We start from the raw sequence: 25365 nt of genomic DNA on the forward strand, positions 1-25365 counted from the left end.
TAATCTGCAACCATGCTCTAGTGGACTTGGAGGTATGCTTGGGATCATTGTCCTGTTGAAAGGTCCAACGTCTCCCAAGCCTCAGGTTTGTGACGGACTGCATCACATTTTCATCCAATATCTCCTGGTACTGAAGAGAATTCATGGTACCTTGCACACGCTGAAGCTTCCCTGTACCTGTAGAAGCAAACAGCCCCAAAGCATGATTGACCTCCCGCCATGCTTCACAGTAGGCAAGGTGTTCTTTTCTTCATAGGCCTTGTTCTTCCTCCTCCGAACATAGCGTTGATCCATGGGCCCAAACAGTTCTAATTTTGTTTCATCAGTCCACAGAACACTATCCCAAAACTTTTGTGGTTTGTCCACATGACTTTTGGCATACTGCAGTCGACTCTTCTTATTCTTTGGAGACAGCAAGGGAGTTCTGGCATGGAGTCCTTCATTACGCAGTGTGCGCCTTATTGTCTGAGCTGAAACTTCAGTACCCACATCTGACAAATCTTTATTCAGTTCCTCAGCAGTCACATGGGGACTTTCTCCACTTTGCGCTTCAGGTAGCGCACAGCAATCGAAGTCAGCATCTTCTTTCTGCAACGACCAGGTAGCGTTTCAACAGTGCCCTTTGCCTTGAATTTGTGAATGATGCTTCCTATGGTGTCTCTTGGTATGTTTAACATCTTTGCAATCTTCTTATAGCCATTGCCCTTCCTGTGAAGAGAAATCACCTCTTCTCTTGTCTTCCTGGACCATTCTCTTGACTTCACCAGGTTTGTAAACACACCAGTAAATGTCTAGAAGGAGCTGAGTATCACAGTCCTTTTAAATCTGCCTAATTGGTGCTTATTATGCTTGATTGCTGCTCCTTGACATCCACAGGTGTTTTCAATACCTGATCGAAAACACTTGAATGAACCTCTGTTCTTAACCACTTGCCATCTGGGCCATTTGCCCCCTTCCTGACCAGGCCTAATTTTGCAAAACTGACATATCTCACTTTATGTGGTAATAACTTTGAAACGCCTTTATTTATCCAAGTCATTCAGAGATTGTTTTCTCGTGACACATTGTACTTCATGATAGTCATAAATTTGAGTCAAAATATAACACCTTTATTTATGAAAAAATCCCAAATTTACCCAAAAATTTGAAAAATTCGCAATTTTCTAAATTTCAATTTCTCTGCTTTTAAAACAAAGTGATACCTCATAAAATATTTATTACTTAACATTCCCCATATGTCTACTTTATGTTGGCATCATTTTGGAAATGTAATTTTATTTTTTTAGGACGTTAGAAGGCTTAGAAGTTTAGAAGCAATTCTTCAAATTTTTAAGAAAATTGCCAAAACCCACTTTTTAAGGACAAGTTCAGGTCTGAAGTCACTTTGTGGGGCCTACATAGTGGATACCCCCATAAATGACCCCATTGTAGAAACTACACCCCTCAAGGTATTCAAAACCGATTTTACAAACTTTGTTAACCCTTTAGGCGTTCCACAAGAATTAAAGGAAAATGGAGATCACATTTTTAAATTTCACTTTTTTGGCAGATTTTCCATTTTAATCCAATTTTTTCTTTAACACATAGATGGTTAACAGCCAAACAAAACTCAATATTTATTACCCAGATTCTGCGGTTTACAGAAACACCCCACATGTGGTCATAAACTGCTGTATGGGCACACGGCAGGGTGCAGAAGAAAGGAAACTCCACATGGTTTTTAGATGCCATATCCCATTTGAAGCCCCCTGATGCACCCTTACAGTAGAAACTCCCAAGAAGTGACCCCATTTTGGAAACTAGGGGATAAGGTGCCAGTTTTATTAGTACTATTTTTGGGTACATATGATTTTTTGATCATTCATTATAACACTTTATGGGGCAAGGTGACCAAAAAATTGGTTGTTTTAGCACAGTTTCTATTTATTTATTTTTACAGCGTTCACCTGAGGGGTTCAGTCAAGTGACATTTTTATAGAGCAGATTGCTACGGACGTGGCGATACCTAATATGTATACTTTTTCCCATTTATTAAAGTTTTACACAATAATAGCATTTTTGAAACAAAAAAATTATGTTTGAATGTGTCCATGTTCTGAGAGCTATAGTTTATTTATTTTTTGAGAGATTTTCTTATGTAGGGGCTCATTTTTTGCAGGATGAGGTGACGGTTTTATTGGTACCATTTTGTGGGACATACGCGTTTTTGATCACTTGGTGTTGCACCTTTTGTGATGCAAGGTGACAAAAATTGCTTGTTTTGACAGTTTTTTTTTTTTTACGGTGTTCACCTGAGGGGTTAGCTCATGTGATATTTTTATAGAGCTGGTTTTTACGGACGCGGCAATACCAAATATGTCTATTTTACTTTTTCTATTTTTAAAAAAAAAAATTTATTCCTTACTTGGGGACTTTTTTTTTTTTACATGTGAAACTTTTTTTTATTTTATTTTTTCATATTTTATTTTACACTTTTCGTCCCCCATAAGGTCATACAAGACCTCTGGGGGACATTTGCTTCACTTTTTCTTTTCACTGTTGATTTCTCCTGTAACTGGGGCTGACATAGTAGCGCCAGTTACAGAAAAAATACAGCCCCCAGAGAGGCTGTACAGCATAATTCTGAGCTGTACAGCCTCAGAGCAGGGCTGATCAAGGTCTGTGAAAGACCTCACACAGCCCCTGCACTCTCCGGTCACATGACCGCCGGGCCGGAACAGGAAGCGCTTCCTGCTCTGCATACACAGTGCTCGATGAGCGCTGTGTATGCAGCGATCCAGAAGGCAGGGACACCTGGGCACTGTCCCTGCCTTCTCTCTGGGTTGCCCTGCTGTCACGGACAGCGGGCAACCCGATCAGCAGCTGCACGATTAGCGTGCAGCTGCACTTTCTGAACGGACGTTTTAAAACGTGCGTTCAGAAATAGAGATCCACCCATAGGACATTTATATCCTATGGGCGGACGGAAAGTGGTAAGAGTGGTAGTCTTTAAGGGGTTGAATAATTGTGTCAATGAAGAAATCACAAAAAAAAACATTTAATACTGTATTACAAAAACAATTGATGTCATTTTAGTTGCATTTGGTTCTTTAAAAAGTCCTTGTAAGATTTCATTCTGAACACAATTACAAATGTACACTAAATTCCCTAAAAACCTTTACAGCATTGGGGGTTGAATAATTTTGAACACAACTGTATATAATTCCACATGTGTTAATTCATAGTTTTGATGCCTTCATAGTCATGAAAATAAAGAAAACTCTTTAAATGAGAAGGTGTGTCCAAACTTTTGGTCTGTACTGTATGTCATGTATCCCCAACAGGTTAAAGTGTATTCAGGCCATTTAAATGTATATGATGCAGGGCATAACCTTCTGTAGGGTTGCAGTATGAGGTCAGGGGGGCCCAAATTCATTTAACCCTTTAAAAACACGAGCTACTTATTCAAATCAGTAAAAAGAGTGAGTTTGCCTTCTTTAATGCCAGTTCTTGTGTCCAGAGCCTGTTGAGGCCAGGCTGATCTAAGCTGTATATGATGCAAAGCATCACCTTCTGTATGTTGGCAGTGCGACATCACTGGCCCCAAATCCTTTCATCACTTTTTGTGCTCCCTTTGATGCCTATTTTTGTGCCCCTCAATTCCATTTTAATACTCATTTGAACTTTTTTTTTTACTGGCAATAAAGTCTCCTCAAAATTCATCTAAAAACACAATAAAACAAAACAAAAAACAATTACAAATGATAGAATAAGAAACCAACTCAGCCTCATAACCCAGACATGGTGTGCACCTCAGGTTCTCCACCTTTCACCATGTGGCCACATGAAGTTCTAGCGGTCAGTGACAGGAGCTACAGTCTGAGGTGGTACAATACATTTTCCTGTGTGTGGTGACTCTAGAACGCGGGAATTATGATCGCGCCTTTTTTTTTTTCTTTCTACTCCCGGCCGCTATATCGCCACCTTTGCATAGAGACTGAAGAGCGTGCACTAGAAGGGCTCTCCAGCAGCAGGCTGTGAGCTACGTGTATGGCGGGCAGCAGTGCGGTGCCGTCACTCTGTTAGCCTTCCCTCCTGTGCTCATATTGTCACGTGTTCAGGCATACATTAGCAGCTTGTTACTGCGGGTGGCAATGCAGGGCGGGATTTACCGTGAGTGGAGGCACTTCTGGAAAAGAAGCACATGTGCTGAGGAGCTGGCAGCCATGACTGTAGGCTGAGTGGGCAGGTCAGTGATCGATCGCTTCTCCACTCAAGGGCGAAGTGTTTAGTGTATACTAGTTTGTGCTTAGAGTTGTTTCATTGAGCTTTAGTTTATTGTGAATTTCTTTGTGTCCATTCACCGCTGAATGATCAGTGTTTTCCACCTATGCACAGGGCAGGCAATACATAATGGCTAGGACCTCCACCAGTCAGAAGTCCCCTCTGTGTGATTGGAGGGCTTGCTTCATTCACATTTATGGGACTGTTTTCCTAGTATTGTAGCCCTCACAGATGTGCAGTATTGCTCCATTACCACTAGGTTCTGATCATCAAGGTTCCAGAGGTTGGGACTAGTCAGGGGCAGACACAGGCAGCAAAAGGCCCCTGTGCAAAGGATGTACTTTTTTTAATATATTTTTTTCTCAATAATGCAGGCATATATGAACATGGGCCCAACAAAGACTGGCACTGATGGGTGGCTTTAGCGCTGCCCTAGACATTTTACAGGCTGAGGCAGCGCTAAAGCATGTCGATTAGTGCCAGTGACATCACCGGGCTCACTGCCAGGCGGAAGCAACCCCCAAATAGTATCTCCAGTGGTAATAAAGCTCCCTACAGTGCCCTCAGTACTAATAAGCCTCCCTATAGGGCACCTCTTATAATCTATAAGGCACTTCTATAGAGCCCTCACTAGTAGTAATGCCCTCCACCACTGCCCACAGTATTTATAATGTTCCCTGCAGTGCCCCCTGTAATTATAATACCTCCTGCCGTCCCCCCCCCCCCCGGAGTTATATAATCATCTCTGTAGTGCCCCCATAAATTATAATGCCTGTCCTCTTCCTCCAGTCTTCTATACCACGCAGTCCATGTAAATAACACCAGTCTTCTCCCACCAGTCTTCTATATGATACAGTCCCATGTAAATAACCTATCGTCGTTACAGTCTTCTATACCATGCAGTCCCATGTAAATAACTTCACTCCTCTCCCTTCAGTCTTCTATACTATGCAGTCTCATGTAAATAACACCAGTCCTCTCCCTACAGTCCCATGTAAATAACTTTTCTTCCTTACAATTCTCTATAACATACAGTCCCATGTAAATAACTTAAATCCCCTCCTTCACCCCCCTCCAACTAGGGTTGTTGTGGGTATCGAAATTTCGATACCCAATCGATACTTGTGTCCCGGTATCGATACGATACCGGGATTTCCATTTTTTCGATACCCTGCTGTCGGCGCCCTCATGTTCTCTCAGCAGCACAGGGGAGAAGGAAGCAGTCTCTCCCTCCCCCTGTACTGCCGCTGCCACCAATGAGAAGAGAGGGGCGGGCGCACTGCGCCACCAATAATACGACTTTTCCTACACAGAGCGGTGCACTGCGATGTCCCAGCACTCACCATTATTCCTGGGCGCCGCATCGTTCGCCCGCTGTGCGGGTCCAGACTTTAAGTATTAGGCTACACAGAGACGCTCCGTTCGCCCGCTGTGCCCCATTACTGTCTCCTCTCCTGCTCCACATGCTAATTACTATCGGAGCGATGGGGAGACATCAGCTTCTCTAGTGGGCGTCCACTAGAGAAGCTGATGTCTCCTCCCCATCGCTCCGATAGTAATTAGCATGTGGAGCAGGAGAGGAGACAGTAATGGGGCACAGCCTAATACTTAAAGTCTGGACCCAGGAAAAGTAGAGTTTAACACATAATACAGGAGGCGGCAGCAGTATCGCATTGCCGGCACCCTGCCACTGACAGGGAGCTGCGATCAGCGGCAGTTAACCCCTCAGGTGTGGCACCTGAGGGGTTAACTGCCGCTGATCTACCAGTACCCGCCTCCTGTATTAAAGGGTAATTATCATTGGTGGCGCCCCCACCCCATTAAAATCATTGGTGGCACAGTGCGCGGGTCCCCTCTCAACCCCCCCAGTTTTAAAACATTGGTGGCAGTGGCCACAGGGTCCCCTCCCCTTCTCATTGGTGGCACAGTGGCAGCTTATGATCGGAGCCCCAGCTGTGTAATCCTGGGGCTCCGATCGGTTACCATGGCAGCCAGGACACTACTGAAGCCCTGGCTGCCATGGTAACATCCCTGATGCTGTGTGCACAGAGCAGCAGGGACAGTGTGACGTCCTATTCACCCTGATAGAGCTCTATCAGGGTGAATAGGACAAGGGATGAAAAAAATCCCAGGTTCTAGCTCCTAAGGGGGAAAAGTTATTAAATAAAAAAAAGTGTAAAAAAAATCCCCACCAAAATATTAAGTATGAATCACCCCCTTTCCCAATTTCACATATAAAATGTATAAATAATAAACATATTACATATCGCCACGTCAGAAAAGTCAGAACTATTAAAATATAAAAAAATCTATGCGGTGAACGCCGGAACAGAAAAAATAAAATAAAATACTGCGCGATTCGCCATTTTTTAAAATACGAAATGCATGTGGCTTTTTTTGGTATTTTTTTTTCGCGTGGTATCGAATGGTATAGAGTATCGCAATACTTTTTCATGGTATCGAAACCGAATAAAAAATTTGGTATCGCAACAACTCTACCTCCAACACATAGTCCCATATAAATAACATCATTGCTTACCCTCCAGTCTTCTAAAATATCCAGTCCCATGTAAAAAACATATCTTTCTTATAGTCTTCTATAACATACTGTCCTATGTAACTGACACCCCTCCCTTCAGCCCCTCTAACATACAGTCCCAGTTAAATAACATATTTCCCTCCCACTAAGCAAGGAGGAGGTTTAAAAGGGGAGAACCACATCTTCCAGCATTTCTCTGGCACTTAAATTCATTCCATGACATCACTGCTGAACGCTGCCTCTTTCTGCACTGGTCATATGACTGTGACCTTATCACAGGTCCTACCTCCACTTCCACTGCTGAAAAGATCACATGACGTCATTGAAGGTCCTTCAGCTATGGAGTGTAGACAATGCAAATCTGCTGCCTGTTTGTAAGTGCTAATCAGGCTGAGGCAATGTGGGCCAAATTCTATATACCCCCCTACCCTACTGTGAAACAGATGTTTGGATGGACATTACATATATTGCTACGAAATATACAGGAGAATACAGTAGCACATACCTCTTATATCCAATGACATCTCCTGTCATGTAGACTTTCCTCAATGTCTTCATTCGGAGAATAGACCGCCATGACACCTTCTTTCAGCTGTGTCTCGTCTCTGCAGAGTTTCACAGATTTTATATATTTTTTTTAGATTCCTCAGTTTACTATTATCCTCTCCTTCCTGGTACCTAAACACTGTCATCCTGCTGCTACCTCCAATACTGAGCTAGTTCCATTCAAATAGTCCCCCATTATAATATGCTCCCAAACTGTCCTTAAAGGGGTTCTGCACTTTCTTTTAACTAATGATCTATCCTCTGGATAGATTATCAGCATCTGATCGGCGGGGGTCCGACACCCGGGACCCCCGCCCGATCAGCTGTTTGAGAAGGCAGAGGTGCTCCAGCAGCGCCGCGGCCTTCTCACTGTTTACCGCTGGCCCACTGACATCACGACTAGTATCAACTAGCCTGGGCGCGGCTAAGCTCCGTTCCTTTGAATGGAGCTTAGCCCCGCCTACGCTAGTTGATACTAGTCGTGACGTCACTCGGCCAGCGGTAAACAGTGAGAAGGCCGCGGCGCTGCTGGAGCGCCGCTGCTGGAGCACCGCTGCCTTCTCAAATAGCTGATCAGCGGGGGTCCCGGGTGTCAGACCCCTGCCGATCAGATGCTGATGATTTATTCAGAGGATAGATCATCAGTTAAAACAGTGCAGAACACCTTTAATGGTAATAGTGTTCCCTACAGAAGGGTTCCTCAACTCCAGTCCTCAGGGCCCACCTACTGCTCATGTGCTCAGGATTTCTTTAGTATTGAAAAGATGATACAATTAGTGTCCATGCATTAGGACTTACCACAGGTATTCATTCTGTGGGATACGCTCAAATCATGACCGGCAGATGGGCTGAAGTTGAGGAACACTGCTCCACATTACCTCCGATAGTATCCCCATTAATATGTGCTCAATAATGATGCCCCAGCAGTAACACAAGACCCCTCTATAAGAGCATGCAGTAGTAATAAAGTCCCCTATACTGTCTGCAGTAGTTGTAATACCTCTTATAGTGGTTCAAGTATTTATAAAGAGCCGCTGCAGTGCCCCATGTAGTTAAAATGACCCTCTGTAGTGCCACTAGATAAAAGACCTAACCTCCCCCCGTAGTGCCCATATGTATAATGCCCTCTGTATTATTTTAATATATACTGGCCCCCCTGTATTATTGTAATAATTATGCCCTCTCTGTATTATTATTGTAATAATGGCCCCCATCCTTTCCATATATGATTGCCTCCTTTGTATAATGTCCCCCACCCCTATAGTGCCCCCAGTCCATGGCCTGCCGATTTAAAACAATAAATACTTACCTCTCTTACTTACTCTGTCGCCGCTTCTGGCCTGTTTTCAAGTGTCCCGGTGCAGGCGGTCACAAACACATCACCGTGACCTCCTGCACCTCGTCATCACGCGAGACCCGGCGCAGGAGGTCATGGTGAGGTAATCGCGATTTCCTGCACTGCTCTACTGCCTCATAGGCTTCAGGCAAGTGACCTGAAGCCTATGAGGCTGAGACATAAGCTCCCATGGCAGACATTGAAATTCCTGCTGCCTGGCGCCCCCTGCAATTTTGCGCCCGGGACAACGACCCCCCATGCTATGCCACTGTCAGTGGTGGTGGGGGGCAAGGAATAACCTAGGGGGGCAATTCCCCCCCCCCCCCCGTAGCGACGCCTATGCTTGTGCTCGTGCTGCGATGCAGACCCATTCACTTGAATGGGGTCTGCGATCCGTCCGTTCCGCAAAAAGATAGAACAAGTTCTATCTTTTTCGGAACAGAAGCACTGAATGGAACACCACAGCCTGCCGGAGAAGGCTGCCACTAGTGTGAAAGTAGCCTTAGGCCTCATGCACACGACCGTTCCGTTTTTTGCGGTCCGCAAAACACGGAAGCCATCCGTGTGCCTTCCGCAATTTGCAGAAATGCATTGTAGAAATGCCTATTCTTGTCCGCAAAACGGGCAAGAATAGGACATGTTATATTTTTTTTGCCGGGCTACGTAACGGAGCGGCCGAATTGAAGTGAATGGGTCCGCACCCAAGCCGCAAAAACTGCGGCTCGGATGCGGACCAGAACAATAGTCGTGTGTATGTAGCCTTAAGTAGTTGATTTTTAAAGTGGAAAACCATGAATGTAGCCTAACAGTGTTATTCTGGATTAGAATTAATAATCAGTTTTTTTCTAAAAACAGCGTACCTCTTGTTCATGGGGGCCTGGAATTATGGCCCCCGCTTAACTGAAGTGTATGGTGATCTGCAATCCAAGACTCAGCCCATTGACAAGGTTCTGTTTCAGAAGAAAAGTGCAAGGCTCATTCCAAGCCTGGACAGCTCTTTTAACATATTTAACCTGTTACGGACACAGGGCGTACAGGCGGCGGCAGGCGGTGTTGCGACACAGGGCGGCAGGCGGTGATCGGAACCCGGTGCCTACTTAAATCATTGAGCATGCACCTTGGCTAAATGCGAGGGGGGGGTCCCCGTGACCCCCCCCCCCCCCCCCGTGTCGGCGATCGCCGCTAACCGCAGGCCAATTCAGACCTGCGGTTTGCGGCTTTTCAATGGTGCGGCGGGTGCAGGTTCCATCGGGTCCCCATGCGACTGCAGGGGGGACCCGATGGCATGGAAGGCAGCACGATGCCTTCCTGTGACGTGCCTATGAGATCCAGAAGTATTGGAATGCATTGTAAAAGGGATTAGACCCCCAAAAGTTGAAGTCCCAAAGTGGGACAAGAAATAAGTTAAAAAAATTAAGTTTTCAAGTAAAAATAAACAAACGTCATTTTCCCCAAATAAAGTTAAAAAAAAATTGGTAAAAAATAGGGGGGAAAAAAAGTAGACATATTAGGTATCGTCGCGTCCGTATCAACCGGCTCTATAAAATATCACATGACCTAACCCCTCAGATGAACACTGTAAAAAAAAAAAAAAAAAAAGCGCTGTAAAAAAAGCAATTTTTAGTCATCTTACATCACAAAAAGTGTAATAGCAAGCGATCAAAAAGTCATATGCACCCCAAAATAGTGCCAATCAAACAGTCATCTCATCCCGTAAAAAATGTGACCCTACCTAAGATAATCGCCCAAAAACTAAAAAAAAAAATGTCTCTCAGACTATGGAGACACTAAAACATGATTTTTTTTTTTTGTTTCAAAAATGAAATCATTCTGTAAAACTTACATAAATAAAAAAAATTGTTTACATATTAGGTATCGCCGTGTCCGTGACAACCTGCTCTATAAAGATACCACATGATCTAACCTGTCACATGAATGTTGTAAATAAAAAAATAAAAAATAAAACAGTGCCAAAACAGCTATTTCTTGTTACCTTGCCTCATAAAGTGTAATATAGAGCAACCAAAAATCATATGTACCCTAAACTAGTACCGACAAAACTTCCACCTTATCCGGTAGTTTCTAAAATGGGATCACTTTTTTGGAGTTTCTACTCTAGGGGTGCATCAGGGGGGCTTCAAATGGGACATGGTGTAAAAAAAAAAAAAAAAACAGTCCAGCAAAATCTGCCTTCCAAAAACCGTATGGCGTTCCTTTCCTTCTGCGCCCTGTTGTGTGCCCGTACAGCAGTTTACGACCACATATGGGGTGTTTCTGTAAACTACAGAATCGGGGCCATAAATATTGAGTTTTGTTTGGCTGTTAACCCTTGCTTTGTAACTGGGAAAAAAAATATTAAAATCGAAAATCTGCCAAAAAAGTGAAATTTTGAAATTGTATCTCTATTTTCCATTAATTCTTGTGGAACACAAAGGGTTAACGACGTTTGTAAAATCGGTTTTGAATACCTTAAGGGGTGTAGTTTTAGAATGGGGTCATTTTTGGGTGTTTTCTATCATGTAAGCCTGACAAAGTGACTTCAGACCTGTACTGGTCCTTAACCACCTCCGGACCGCCGTACGCAGCGACGCGTCCTGGAGGTGGTTGATTGATTCCGACTGGACGCGCCGGCGCGTCCTCTCGCGAGACGCGAGATTTCCTGTGAACGCGCGCACACAGGCGCGCGCGCTCACAGGAACGGAAGGTAAGAGAGTGGATCTCCAGCCTGCCAGCGGCGATCGTTCGCTGGCAGGCTGGAGATGTGATTTTTTTAACCCCTAACAGGTATATTAGACGCTGTTTTGATAACAGCGTCTAATATACCTGCTACCTGGTCCTCTGGTGGTCCCCTTTGTTTGGATCGACCACCAGAGGACACAGGTAGCTCAGTAATATGTTGGACCAAGCACCACTACACTACACCCCCCTCCCCCCCGTCACTTATTAACCCCTTATTCACCCCTGATCACCCCATATAGACTCCCTGATCACCCCCTGTCATTGATTACCCCCCTGTCATTGATCACACCCCTGTAAAGCTCCATTTAGACGTCCGCATGATTTTTACGGATCCACTGATAGATGGATCGGATCCGCAAAACGCATACGGACGTCTGAATGGAGCCTTACAGGGGCGTGATCAATGACTGTGGTGATCACCCCATATAGACTCCCTGATCACCCCCCTGTCATTGATCACCCCCCTGTCATTGATCACACCCCTGTAAAGCTCCATTCAGACGTCCGCATGATTTTTACGGATCCGCTGATAGATGGATCGGATCCGCAAAACGCATACGGACGTCTGAATGGAGCCTTACAGGGGCGTGATCAATGACTGTGGTGATCACCCCATATAGACCCCCCTGTCATTGATTACCCCCCTGTCATTGATTACCCCCCTGTCATTGATTACCCCCCTGTCATTGATTACCCCCCTGTCATTGATTACCCCCCTGTCAAGCTCCATTCAGACGTCCGCATGATTTTTACGGATCCACTGATAGATGGATCGGATCCGCAAAACGCATACGGACGTCTGAATGGAGCCTTACAGGGGCGTGATCAATGACTGTGGTGATCACCCCATATAGACTCCCTGATCACCCCCCTGTCATTGATCACACCCCTGTAAAGCTCCATTCAGACGTCCGCATGATTTTTACGGATCCGCTGATAGATGGATCGGATCCGCAAAACGCATACGGACGTCTGAATGGAGCCTTACAGGGGCGTGATCAATGACTGTGGTGATCACCCCATATAGACTCTCTGATCACCCCCCTGTCATTGATCACCCCCCTGTAAGGCTCCTTTCAGAAATTTTTTTGGCCCAAGTTAGCGGAAATTATATATTTTTTTCTTACAAAGTCTCATATTCCACTAACTTGTGTCAAAAAATAAAATCTCACATGAACTCACCATACCCCTCACGGAATCCAAATGCGTAAAATTTTTTAGACATTTATATTCCAGACTTCTTCTCACGCTTTAGGGCCCCTAGAATGCCAGGGCAGTATAAATACCCCACATGTGACCCCATTTCGGAAAGAAGACACCCCAAGGTATTCCGTGAGGGGCATATTGAGTCCATGAAAGATTTAAATTTTTGTCCCAAGTTAGCGGAAAGGGAGACTTTGTGAGAAAAAAAAAAAAAAAAAATCAATTTCTGCTAACTTGTGCCAAAAAAAAAAAAATTCTATGAACTCGCCATGCCCCTCATTGAATACCTTGGGGTGTCTTCTTTCCAAAATGGGGTCACATGTGGGGTATTTATACTGCCCTGGCATTCTAGGGGCCCTAAAGCGTGAGAAGAAGTCTGGGATCCAAATGTCTAAAAATGCCCTCATAAAATGAATGTGGGCCCCTTTGCGCATCTAGGCTGCAAAAAAGTGTCACACATGTGGTATCGCCGTACTCAGGAGAAGTTGGGCAATGTGTTTTGGGGTGTCATTTTACATATACCCATGCTGGGTGAGATAAATATCTTGGTCAAATGCCAACTTTGTATAAAAAAAATTGGAAAAGTTGTCTTTTGCCGAGATATTTCTCTCACCCTGCATAAGTATATGTAAAAAGACACCCCAAAACACATTCCCCAACTTCTCCTGAATACGGCGATACCACATGTGTGACACTTTTTTGCAGCCTACGTGGGCAAAGGGGCCCACATTCCAAAGAGCACCTTTAGGATTTCACAGGTCATTTACCTACTTACCACACATTAGGGCCCCTGGAAAATGCCAGGGCAGTATAACTACCCCACAAGTGACCCCATTTTGGAAAGAAGACACCCCGAAGTATTCCGTGAGGAGAATGGCGAGTTCCTAAAATTTTATATTTTTTGTCACAAGTTAGCGGAAAATGATGATTTTTTTTTTTTTTTCCCTTACAAAGTCTCATATTCCACTAACTTGTGACAAAAAATAAAAACTTCCATGAACTCACTATGCCCATCACGAAATACCTTGGGGTGTCTTCTTTCCAAAATGGGGTCACTTGTGGGGTAGTTATACTGCCCTGGCATTCTAGGGGCCCAAATGTGTGGTAAGGAGTTTGAAATCAAAATGTGTAAAAAATGACCGGTGAAATCCGAAAGGTGCTCTTTGGAATATGGGCCCCTTTGCCCACCTAGGCTGCAAAAAAAGTGTCACACATCTGGTATCTCCGTACTCAGGAGAAGTTGGGGAATGTGTTTTGGGGTGTCATTTTACATATACCCATGCTGGGTGAGAGAAATATCTTGGCAAAAGACAACTTTTCCCATTTTTTTTATACAAAGTTGGCATTTGACCAAGATATTTATCTCACCCAGCATGGGTATATTTAAAATGACACCCCAAAACACATTGCCCAACTTTTCCTGAGTACGGAGATACCACATGTGTGACACGTTTTTGCAGCCTAGATGCGCAAAGGGGCCCAAATTCCTTTTATGAGGGCATTTTTAGACATTTGGATCCCAGACTTCTTCTCACGCTTTAGGGCCCCTAAAATGCCATGGCAGTATAAATTCCCCCACATGTGACCCCATTTTGGAAAGAAGACACCCCAAGGTATTCAATGAGGGGCATGGCGAGTTCATAGAAAAAAAAATATTTGGGCACAAGTTAGCGGAAATTGATTTTTTAAATTTTTTTTTTCTCACAAAGTCTCCCTTTCCGCTAACTTGGGACAAAAATTTTAATCTTTCGTGGACTCAATATACCCCTCACGGAATACCTTGGGGTGTCTTCTTTCCGAAATGGGGTCACATGTGGGGTATTTATATATGTGAGATTTTATTTTATTTTTTGACACAAGTTAGTGGAATATGAGACTGTTTTTTTTTCTTACAATTTCCGCTAACTTGGGCCAAAAAAAGTCTGAATGGAGCCTTACAGGGGGGTGATCAGGGAGTCTATATGGGGTGATCACCCCCCTGCCATTGATCACCCCCCTGTAAGGCTCCATTCAGACGTCCGTATGTGTTTTGCGGATCCGATCCATGTATCCGTGGATCCGTAAAAGACATACAGACGTCTGAATGGAGCCTTACAGGGGGGTGATCAAGGAGTCTATATGGGGTGATCAGGGGTTAATAAGGGGTCGATAAGTGACGGGGGGGTGGGGGGTGTAGTGTAGTGGTGTTTGGTGCTACTTATTACTGAGCTGCCTGTGTCCTCTGGTGGTCGATCCAAGCAAAAGGGACCACCAGAGGACCAGGTAGCAGGTATATTAGACGCTGTTATCAAAACAGCGTCTAATATACCTGTTAGGGGTTAAAAAAATCGCATCTACAGCCTGCCAGCGGACGATCGCCGCTGGCAGGCTGGAGGTCCATTCGCTTACCTCCCGATCCGTTCACAGGAAATCTCGCGTCTCGCGAGATGACGCGTATATGCGTGACTGTCTGGAGCTGCCGCCTCCGGAACGCGATCCTGCGTTAGGCGGTCTGGAGGCGGTTAATAGTATTGAGCGAACTTGTGTTTTAAGTTCAGCGTCTAAAGTTCGGGTTCAGGTTATAGAAGTATCCCTTTATGGATTCTAAATTCCGTTATGGTCCGTGGTAGCGAAATCCATAACGGGATACTTCGATAACCCGAACCCGAACTTAAAACACAAGTTCGCTCAACACTACTCCTTAAGGACACAGCCATAATTCACCTTAAGGACCAGGCCATTTTTTGCAAATCTGACCAGTGTCACTTTAAGTGGTGATAACTTTTTAAAACGCTTTGAATTATGCAGACAGTTTTTTTGTCACATACTGTGCTTTGACACTGGTAAAATTAAGTTAAAAAAAAAACATTTTTTTTATAAAAATACCAAATTTACCCACAATTTGGAAAAAATTGCAAATTTCCAAGTTTTAATTTCTCTACTTCTATAATACATAGTAATACCTCCAAAAAGAGTGATTACTTTACATTCCCCTTATGTCTACTTCATGTTTGGATCATTTTGGGATTGACATTAGTTTTTGGGGACGTTACAAGGCTTAGAAGTTTAGAAGCAAATCTTGAAATTTTCAAAAACCCGATTTCTAGGGACCAGTTCAGGTCTGAAGTCACTTTGTGAGGCTTACATAATAGAAACCACCCAAAAAATGACCCCAATCTATAAACTACACCCCTCAAGGTATTCAAAACTGATTTTACAAATGTCGTTAACCCTTTAGGTGTTTCACAAGAGTTATTGGCAAATGGAGATGGAAAATTTGCCCCAAAATTTTAATTCTCAAATTTCATTTTAATCCATTTTTTCCAGTAACAAAGCAAGGGTTAACAGCCAAACAAAATGCTATATATATTGCCCCGATTCTGTTTGCAGAAACACCCCATATGTGGCCGTAAACTACTGTACGGGCACATGGTAGGGCGTAGAGGGAAAGGTGCGATGTGTGGTTTTTGGAAGGCAGATTTTGCTGGACTGGTTTATTTACACAATGTCCCATTTGAAGCCCCCCTGATGCACCCCTATAGTAGAAACTCCATAAAAGTTACCCCATTTTGGAAACTATGGGATAAGGTGACAGTTTTGTTGGGACTAATTTTAGGGTACATATGATTTTTGGTTTATCTATATTACATTTTTGTGAGGCAACGTTACCAAAAATAGAAATTCTGAAATTTCATCTCCATTTGCCATAAACTGTTGAGGAACACCTAAAGGATTAATAAAGTTTCTAAAATCAGTTTTGAATACCTTGAGGGGTATAGTTTCTTAGATTGGGTTGCTTTTATGGCGTTTCTACTCTAGGGGTGCATCAGGGAGGCTTCAAATGGGACATGGGGCCCAAAAAAAAGGCTATCAAAATCTGCCTTCCAGAAACCATACAGCGTTCCTTTCCTTCTGCGCCCTGACGTTTGGTCATACAGCAGTTTACATATTATCGGCCAATATTCAGTATTTTGCCGATATTCCGATAACGCATGGGGAACAAGGATTGCGCTGCTAACAGCACTCTCCGTGTTCCCTCAGCAGCACAGGGGAGAAGGAAGCAGTGTCTCCCTCCCCCCTGTGCTGCTGCCGCTGCAGCCATTGAGAGGAAGGAGGACAAGAGAAGGGGCGGGGCTGTGGCCACTGCGCCACCAATGAAGAGAAATCTCTCATTAATTCTTATACAGGCTGCAGAATCACATAGCCCCCTCCCGACCTCTATGAGCGGTAGCTGCGATCTGCGGTAGTTAACCCCTCAGTTGCCGCAGATCGCAGCTACCGCTCATAGAGGTCGGGAGGGGGCTATGTGATTCTGCAGCCAGCTCCCGCCTCCTGTATATGAATTAATGAGAGATTTCTCTTCATTGGTGGCGCAGTGCGCCCCCCCCAAGCCCCCAAGTATTAATCATTGGTGGCGCAGTGCGCCCCCCACCTCCACCCCAGTATTAAAAACATTGGTGGCAGTGGCCACAGGATCCCCTCTCCCCTGCTCCTCCAATCGGAGCCCCAGCAGTGTAAGCCTGGGGCTCCGATCGGTTACCATGGCAGCCAGAACGCTATTGAAGCCCTGGCTGCCATAGTAAGCTCCATGCTGCTGTGTGCACAAAGCACAGAGCAGCAGGGACAGTGTGAGCTCCTATTCACCCTAATAGCGATCTATCAGGGTGAATAGGACAAGGGTTCTAGTCCCTAAGGGGGCTAAAAGTTAGTAAAAAAAAAAAAAAAAAAACACCAAAATATTAAGTATAAATGAAAGAAAGATTAAAAAAAAAAAGAAAAAATACACGTTAACAATAAACATATTAATTTTCAGCAGATTTGTGTAGGTTTTTTTTTTTCAAAAATGAAAATTACCAGAATATCGGTATAAATTATCAGCTATCGGCCTGAAAATTCACAAATTATCGGCGCAAAAAAATTAATATCAGTCGATCCCTAGTAAAAATGTAACTTTTTTTTTCAGATTTAAAGTTTGATTATTTTTTTTTTTTACTTATCAGGCAAGGGTTAACAGAAAAACAAATCGCAATATTAATTACTAGGGATCGACCGATATTGATTTTTTTTTAGGGCCGATACCGATAATTTATGAACTTTCAGGCCGATAGCTGATAATTTATACCGATATTTTTGGGAAAAATGAAATTCCTACACAAATCTGCTGAAAATGAATATGTTTATTGTTAACGTGTATTTTTATTTTTTTTTTGTAAATCTTTCTTTTTCATTTATAATTAATATATATACTTTTTTTTTTTTTTTTACTATTAGCCCCCTTAGGGACTAGAACCCTTGTCCTATTCACCCTGACAGGGCTCTATCAGGGTGAATAGGACTTCACACTGTCCCTGCTGCTCTGTGCACACAGCAGCATGGAGCTTACCGTGGCTATCAGGGCTTCAGTAGCGTCCTGGCTGCCATGGTAACCGATCAGAGCCCCAGGATTGCGCTGTGGGGCTCCGATCAGAAGCTGCCACTGCCACCAATGAAGAGGAGGTGAGAGGACTCTGTGACCACTGCCACCAATGATTAATACTAAGGGGCTTGGTTGGGGGGGCGCACTGCACCACCAATGATTAATACTGGGGTTAGGGGGGGGAGGGGCAATGAGATAACTGAGATAACCCCTCAGGTGCCGCACCTGAGTTAACTGCCGCAGATCGCAGCTACCGCTCATAGAGGTCGGGAGCCGGCTATGTGATTCTGCAGCCAGCTCCCGCCTCCTGTATATGAATTAATGAGAGTTATCTTCATTGGTGGCGCAGTGGTCACAGCCCCTCCCCTCCTCTTGTCTTCACTCCTCTCATTGGTGGCAGCGGCACAGGGGGGAGGGAGACACTGCTTCCTTCTCCCCTGTGCTGCTAAGGGGAACACGGAGAGCGCTGACAGCAGCGCGATCCATGTTCCAGATACTATATCGGCAAAATAGATGCCGATACCGATAACTTTCAAATCCTGAATATCGGCCGATAATATCAGTAAAACCGATAATCGGTCGATCCCTATTAATTACCCTAATTCTGTAGTTTACAGAAGCATCCCATATGTTTATCGTTTTTACAGGGCAGCTTTTGCTGGATTGGTTTTTGGTTGCCATGTCAAATTTGAAGAGACTCTCAAATACCCCTACAGTAAAACTCACAAAAAGTGACACCCCCCCCAAAAAAAAACAACAACATTAGATGGAAGTCAATTTTTCTCATTTTAGGGGGAAAAAATCCTTCCTTACTCCGATCAGGCACTCAGAATAACTCCCTGGATCAGCGACCCTTCTCCATAAAACTAGTAACTTTAACCTGTAAGGCTAGGGCTACATGGCACAATCTGTAAGGTTAAGACTACACGCAACGAATGTCGCATGATATGTCACAATGTAGTTGCACTCTTTTTGTCACACGACTTATTGTTGCGCAACACATGTTGCCATGTAGCCCAAGCCTAATATTACTAGGGATCGACCGATATTGATTTTTTTAGAGCAGATACTGATAATCTGTGAACTTTCAGGCCAATAGCCGATAATTTATATCTCATAATATACATTATATTAGTTGGTAGTCACTGAGGTGGTGAAAATTTGCATTTAGCACTAGTATATTATGAATGTAAATTATAAATTAATAAAGCTCTTAGTTTGTAGTAAATTTATAATTTACATTTATAATATACTAGTGCCAAATGCCAATTTAAACACCATTTCCCCCCCCTCCTCACTGACTTTATTAACCCCTATCAGACCTCAGATCAGACCTTTATTAACCCCTATCAGACCTCAGATGAATAAAATAAAAAACTCCTCACCTCTCCTGCGCCGCGGCTCCTCTTCATCTCCGGGTCTGGCGTCTCGCTCCCCTGTGTTCTTCGGCCCACGCTGCACTGTCGCCTGACAGCGTGCAGCGTCAGGTCATAGTGCGCGCACTACGTCCTGGCGCTGCATGAGGTCAGGACAGTGCAGCGTGGGCCCCATCAAAGAATACCAGGGAGGGCGAGTATCGGAAGCGCTTGCTGCGCTTCCTCCTGGCACCCGATGCATACTTGTGCGCGCTTCCATAATGGAGGCGCTCACTAGTATTCGCTTTATACGCATTATAGGTATATTGGCAAGGTTACCGATAATGTACAAAATCCTAAATATCGGCTGATAATATCGGTACTTCCAATAATCTATAGCAATGCTGTAGTAAGTACTGTACTCCTTTGTGTTAAAGGGGTTATCCAATCTTTTAAACATCCCACAAAATGCCCTGGTCCCTCATACAGAACATACTTGACTACGTCCCTCTGGATCCCTGCATGGCTGCCGCTGCATCTCCCCATCGTGCAGAGCACAACATATGGGGGGGGGGGGGGTGCAGCCACCCTTGCATCAAATGTGCTATTACCAGTGACTCCCTTGCATCAAATGTGATATTACCAGCCCCCATATGTTGTGATCTGCACGACGGGGAGATGAAGTGGCAGTCGTGCAGGAATCCGCAGGCGTCGGGGGATCAGGTAAGTATGTTGTGCATGAGGGACCCGGCATTTCGGGGGTGTTTACAGGATCGGATAACCCCTTTAATTACTTTACACAGTTTAGTGTATTTAGCAAAAATTTATATTTTACTGTGCAAGCCTTCTACAAGGTCATTAATATATTGAAGAGAATAGGGCCCAAAACTGACCTCTGTGGAACCCCACTAGTGACGTTGACCAATCTGAGTTATGTACCGTTAATAACCACCCTCTGTTTTCTATCACTGAGCCAGTTACTTACCCACATACAGACATTTTCTCCCAGTCCAAGCATTCTCATTCTAGGTACTTACCTTTTATGTGGCACAGTATCAAATGCTTTGGAGAAGTCAAGATATGTGACATCTATTGACTCGCTGCGGTCAAGTCTAGAACTTACCTCCTCATTGAAACGGTTTAAACAGATGACACACTAAGGTTAACAGGAGCTGACCAAAACTATTAACTCCCTCTACGCAAGAGCTCAAAGTTAGTAAGCTTGACCTTTTCAGTAGAAAATATTTTATTTAATATTCTGTTGTCTAAACCTGGGGTTTGTCTTATAGTCCAAAAATCTGCGTATTTCCTTAATTATCCTTATGGGTACAACTAGGGTCTACATTCAGGTCTCTATGAAGATCACTGTCACACTCTAGCTTAAGGCTCCATTCACGCGTCCGTAGTGTGTTTTGCGGACCGCACATCGTCGGCACTAATAGAATATGCCAATTCTTGTCCGCAATTGTGTACAAGAATAGGACATGTTCTATTTTTTTCGGGAACGGAAATGCGGACCCAGAAGTGTGGGTCTGCATTTCCGGAGCTGGGCCGCACATCGTGCGGCCCCATAGAAGTGGATGGGTCCGCAATTACGTTCCGCAAAATGCGGAACAAAATTGCGGATGTGTGAATGGAGCCTAAGTCCTAAAATATCTGAATGGAAGGCATCTTTGGCAGTTTCTTGTTGCCCTTCTGCAGAGAATGCTGCATTCATTGTTTAGGGCACTGCAAGGAGCATCCAGACAATAGATGTGGAAGGTGTAGTGTCCCCATTGTACAGTCTCCATGGGAGGTCATTAGAAGGGCCCCGACAGCTTTTATGTAAACAAACCACCTAAGGTGATTTAATTATATCCCCTATTGGGTTGTTCTCCAGGTCATGGTCAACTAGTCGGCAATACACATGACAAATGCAAAAAGACTATATAGAGCCAACTGCAATAGGAAAACATGTTAAAATTATAAGACTAAATCATAGATGCAAAGAACTGAACATAATGCATAATCAAAACCCCCAAATAGTGCCATAAAAAAAAAAACCTTTATAGAGCTATACCAATGAAAAAATAAAGTTATGGTTTTGTGGGTTATTAGCTCTTTTCCGGGGGTCATTCACACAAGTATCTTCGCCAGACACTTAGTTTGAGGTCCAAACTTTTATTTGGCACCTCAGAAAAACAAACACCTGCCCGGATGGGCTCTGACTAAACATATGGTAGAATACCTGACTCACCTATAGAGTGCTGTTCAGACAGTGTCAGGTCCGGCTTTCTCAGCCAAGCATATACCAGCCCCCCAGGCTGTAACACGGTTAGTCAAGGCTATGTCCCAGCCTCGTGGTTTCTCAGCCTAGCCCGGCTGGTCCCACACACCCAGAGCCTCACCTGGCCTCTGTTTGCAACCACCCCCCGACTGACTGTCTGGGATAGGCTTTTACTCCCCAATAATGATCCCAGGTGATTACACCTGGGGATCCTTCATTCTAGGGAAAACCTGCCCTGGAATGGGAGGGGTGGATTGGCAGCTCCCTCTACCAACCTAGTTCCCAATCCAAGTAAAATCCAGCCCTTAAATAATAAACAAAATAGCTCCAGCAACTATGCCTTGCTGAAGCCAGCACCACTCTGGAACTTTACTTATCTCACCCAGTTGAGGAACCTGGGTGAGATATACCCCTCTTCCGGGATCCTTATTCACTTTAGCGTTCACAGCACCACAGGTTCTTAGAATGTTACATCTTTAAAGTGGTTTACCGGGATTTTAATATTGATGACCTAATCCTAAGGATAGGTCATCAATATCAGAAAGGCAGGGGGTGTCGGACTCCTGCCTATCAGCTAGTTGAAGAAAACTAGTACCAACAAAACTGCCACACTATCCCGTAGTTTCTAAAATGGGGTCACTTTTTTGGAGTTTCTACTCTAGGGGTGCATCAGGGGGGCTTTAACCCCTTAAGGACGCAGGGCGTATCGGTACGCCCTATTTCCCGAGTCCTTAAGGACTCAGGGCGTACCGGTACGTCCTAACTTGAAATCGGCATTCCGGCGCCCCAGGGGTTAATCGGAACGGGATTTCGGCTGAAATCATTCAGCCGGCATCCCGTAACAATGCAGGGGGGGGTCATTTGACCCCCCCGCATCGACGATCGCAGAAAACCGCAGGTCAATTCAGACCTGCGGTTTTCTGCGTTTCCGGTCCATTCGGGTGTCCTGTGACCCGATGAACCGGAAAAAGACTGCGATCGGTGGCGTAATTTTACACCACCTATCGCAGTCCGAGGATTTGGAGAGGCGGTGCTGGCCCTGGTGCTGAACGCCGCTGTCCAGGGTGCTGATTGGAGCAGGGGAGAGAGGCGCGAGATTCAAACTTCCTGCGCTCCTCTCTCCCCTCCTCTTCCTGTCCAGCACCCTGACCGTGCAGCACCGTCCAGAACGAGCTCCTGTGTCCCCACAATCGGCATCCATCACCCTCCTGCACCCATCGCCACCCAGGTAGGTTAGGGTCAGTGAGGGAGAGGCACCGTTAGGCAGGGAAAGAAGGGAAAAGTTAGTTAGAAAAAAAAAAAAAAAAAAAACTTTTATTTCCAAACTTTCTTTGATCCATCCATCAGACCCCCCCACCACCAGACCACCACCAGACCCCCACCACCAGCCCCCCTCCCCTGACCACCAGCCCCCTTACCACCACTTTTTTTTTCTGCGTGCGCTGACTGGCCGGCACTTTTTAGCGTCCGTCCAGTGTTAGCGCATCGCCCGCCCCACCACCCCACCGACCGCTGATCAGCGTTGTACCGCTGATCAGCAAGTTTGAACTTTTTTTTTCCTAACACTTGCCCTTTCTTTTTTTGCCTTTTTTAGTACGCGAACACCCGTTGCCCCCACACACACGCACATATAATAAAGGTTTCCACACACGCACACATACACGCACACACACCCATGGCCCGCCGGATGTTCTCGGCCGAGGAGGCATACGCCCAGATTGCCTCCGACTCTGAGAGCCCCAGTGAGGATGAGGATGACCCCACGTTCCTTTTATCATCCGCATCCTCCTTCATCATCTGATGACGATGAGCCACCAAGGCGGCGGAGACGCCGCCAGGCGGAGCCAGGGGCCCCACATGCTAGGGATCCTGTGGCCCACCCTAGTACGAGCCGCCCTGGGGTTCGTACTGGTTTCCCGGCCCACCAAATAAGTCCACCGGAGCCCCCTGCCGATGAACTTAGCTGGTGTCCCCCAGTGGACTTTGAGCCTGAGATTCCGGATTTTGCTGGCAATCCTGGAATCCAGATTCCCACAGTGGGGTTTACTGAAATAGACTATTTTAGTTTTTTTTTCAGTAACCCACTGGTGAATCTGATGGTGGAGCAGACGAATCTGTACGCCCAACAGTTCGTCGCTCAAAACCCAGGCTCATTTTTGGCTAGACCCGGTGGCTGGACGCCGGTCAGTGCAGCCGAGATGAGGACATTTTGGGGCCTCGTGCTGCATATGGGTCTAGTCCAAAAACCCAGTGTCAGGCAATACTGGAGTGGGGACGTCCTATACCAGACCCCACTGTACAGTATGGTCATGACACGTCCCCGGTTTGAGGCCATCCGGAAATGTCTGCATTATTCCGATAATGCAGCATGTCCCCCCCGAAGTGATCCTGCCTATGACCGGCTGTACAAGATACGGCCGGTCATCGATCACTTTGGGGCCACATTTCAGCAGGCCTACGTACCTGGAAGGGAGGTCGCGGTTGATGAGTCTCTCGTTGCGTTCAAGGGGAGACTCAGTTTCCGCCAATATATTCCCACAAAGCGGGCGAGGTATGGCGTGAAGCTATACAAAATTTGTGAGAGTACCTCAGGGTACACTTACAAATTTCGTGTGTACGAGGGGCGAGATTCCCGGATTCAACCCCCAGAATGTCCCCCCACTCTGGGTGTTACCGGGAAACTCGTGTGGGACCTTATGTACCCACTGCTGGATAAGGGTTACCACTTGTACGTGGACAACTTTTATACCAGCATTCCCTTGTTCAGGTCCCTTGCCGCCAGATCCACGTTCGCTTGTGGGACCGTGCGGAAAAATCAACGCGGCCTCCCTGCCTACCCCCTCCAGGTACCTATCCCCAGGGGTGAGACCCGTGCACTTACCAGTGGAAACCTGTTGCTGGTCAGGTATAAGGACAAGAGGGATGTCCTTATGCTGTCCACAATCCACGGTAACGGCATCACCCCAGTCCCTGTGCGAGGTACCGCGGCAACGGTCCTCAAGCCCGATTGTATCGTCGCCTACAATCGGTATATGGGAGGAGTTGATCTCTCGGATCAAGTCCTCAAGCCATATAACGCCATGCGCAAAACCCGGGCATGGTACAAAAAAGTTGCGGTCTACTTGGTGCAGGTTGCCATGTACAACTCTTTTGTACTATCCCGAAGCGCTGGCAGCACAGGGACATTCCTCCAATTCTATGAGGCAGTCCTCAAGGACCTGATCTTTTCGGACCGGGAAAGAGCAGGCCGGAGTACCTCGGGAATTGGAGGCGCCCGGATCGTCCCTGGCCAACACTTTCCAGGTGTGGTCCTCCATACTGGAAAGAAGGGACGAACCCAAAAAAAGTGCAGAGTGTGTCGCAGGAGGGGGATACGGAAGGACACCACCACTCAGTGCGACACTTGCCCCGATCATCCGGGCCTCTGCGTTATCGATTGCTTCAGGGAGTATCACACTTCCATGGAGTACTAAATTTTTATAATCCCCAACAGTCCACTAGAGAACATAAAAAACTATGGCTCTCAGACTTTGGAGACACGGAAACATTTTTTTTTTCCCAAAAAAATATTAGTTTTAGTGCAGGCATCCTCAAACTGCGGCCCTCCAGATGTTGTAAAACTATAACTCCCAGCATGCCCAGACAACCTACAGCCATCAGCAGGGCATGGTGGGAATTGTAGTTTTACAACATCTGGAGGGCCGCAGTTTTTAGGATGCCTGC

General features: G+C 45.4%; 1 protein-coding gene across 2 annotated transcripts in view; it reads left to right on the forward strand.

Moving 5' to 3' along the window:
- The first annotated feature begins 4140 nt into the window (after positions 1–4140).
- Positions 4141–25365, forward strand: part of SLC29A2 (solute carrier family 29 member 2) — a 180883-nt gene continuing 159658 nt past the window's right edge. Inside the window, exon 1 of one of the 2 annotated variants that reach the window (XM_040409501.1) lies at positions 4141–4228. The gene's annotated coding sequence lies outside the window, so the exon portion shown is untranslated. The remainder of the gene's footprint in view (positions 4229–25365) is intronic. The other variant, XM_040409502.1, reaches the window with a different exon arrangement.

Source organism: Bufo bufo, chromosome 10, assembly GCF_905171765.1.
Source record: "Bufo bufo chromosome 10, aBufBuf1.1, whole genome shotgun sequence".
NCBI lineage: Eukaryota > Metazoa > Chordata > Amphibia > Anura > Bufonidae > Bufo > Bufo bufo.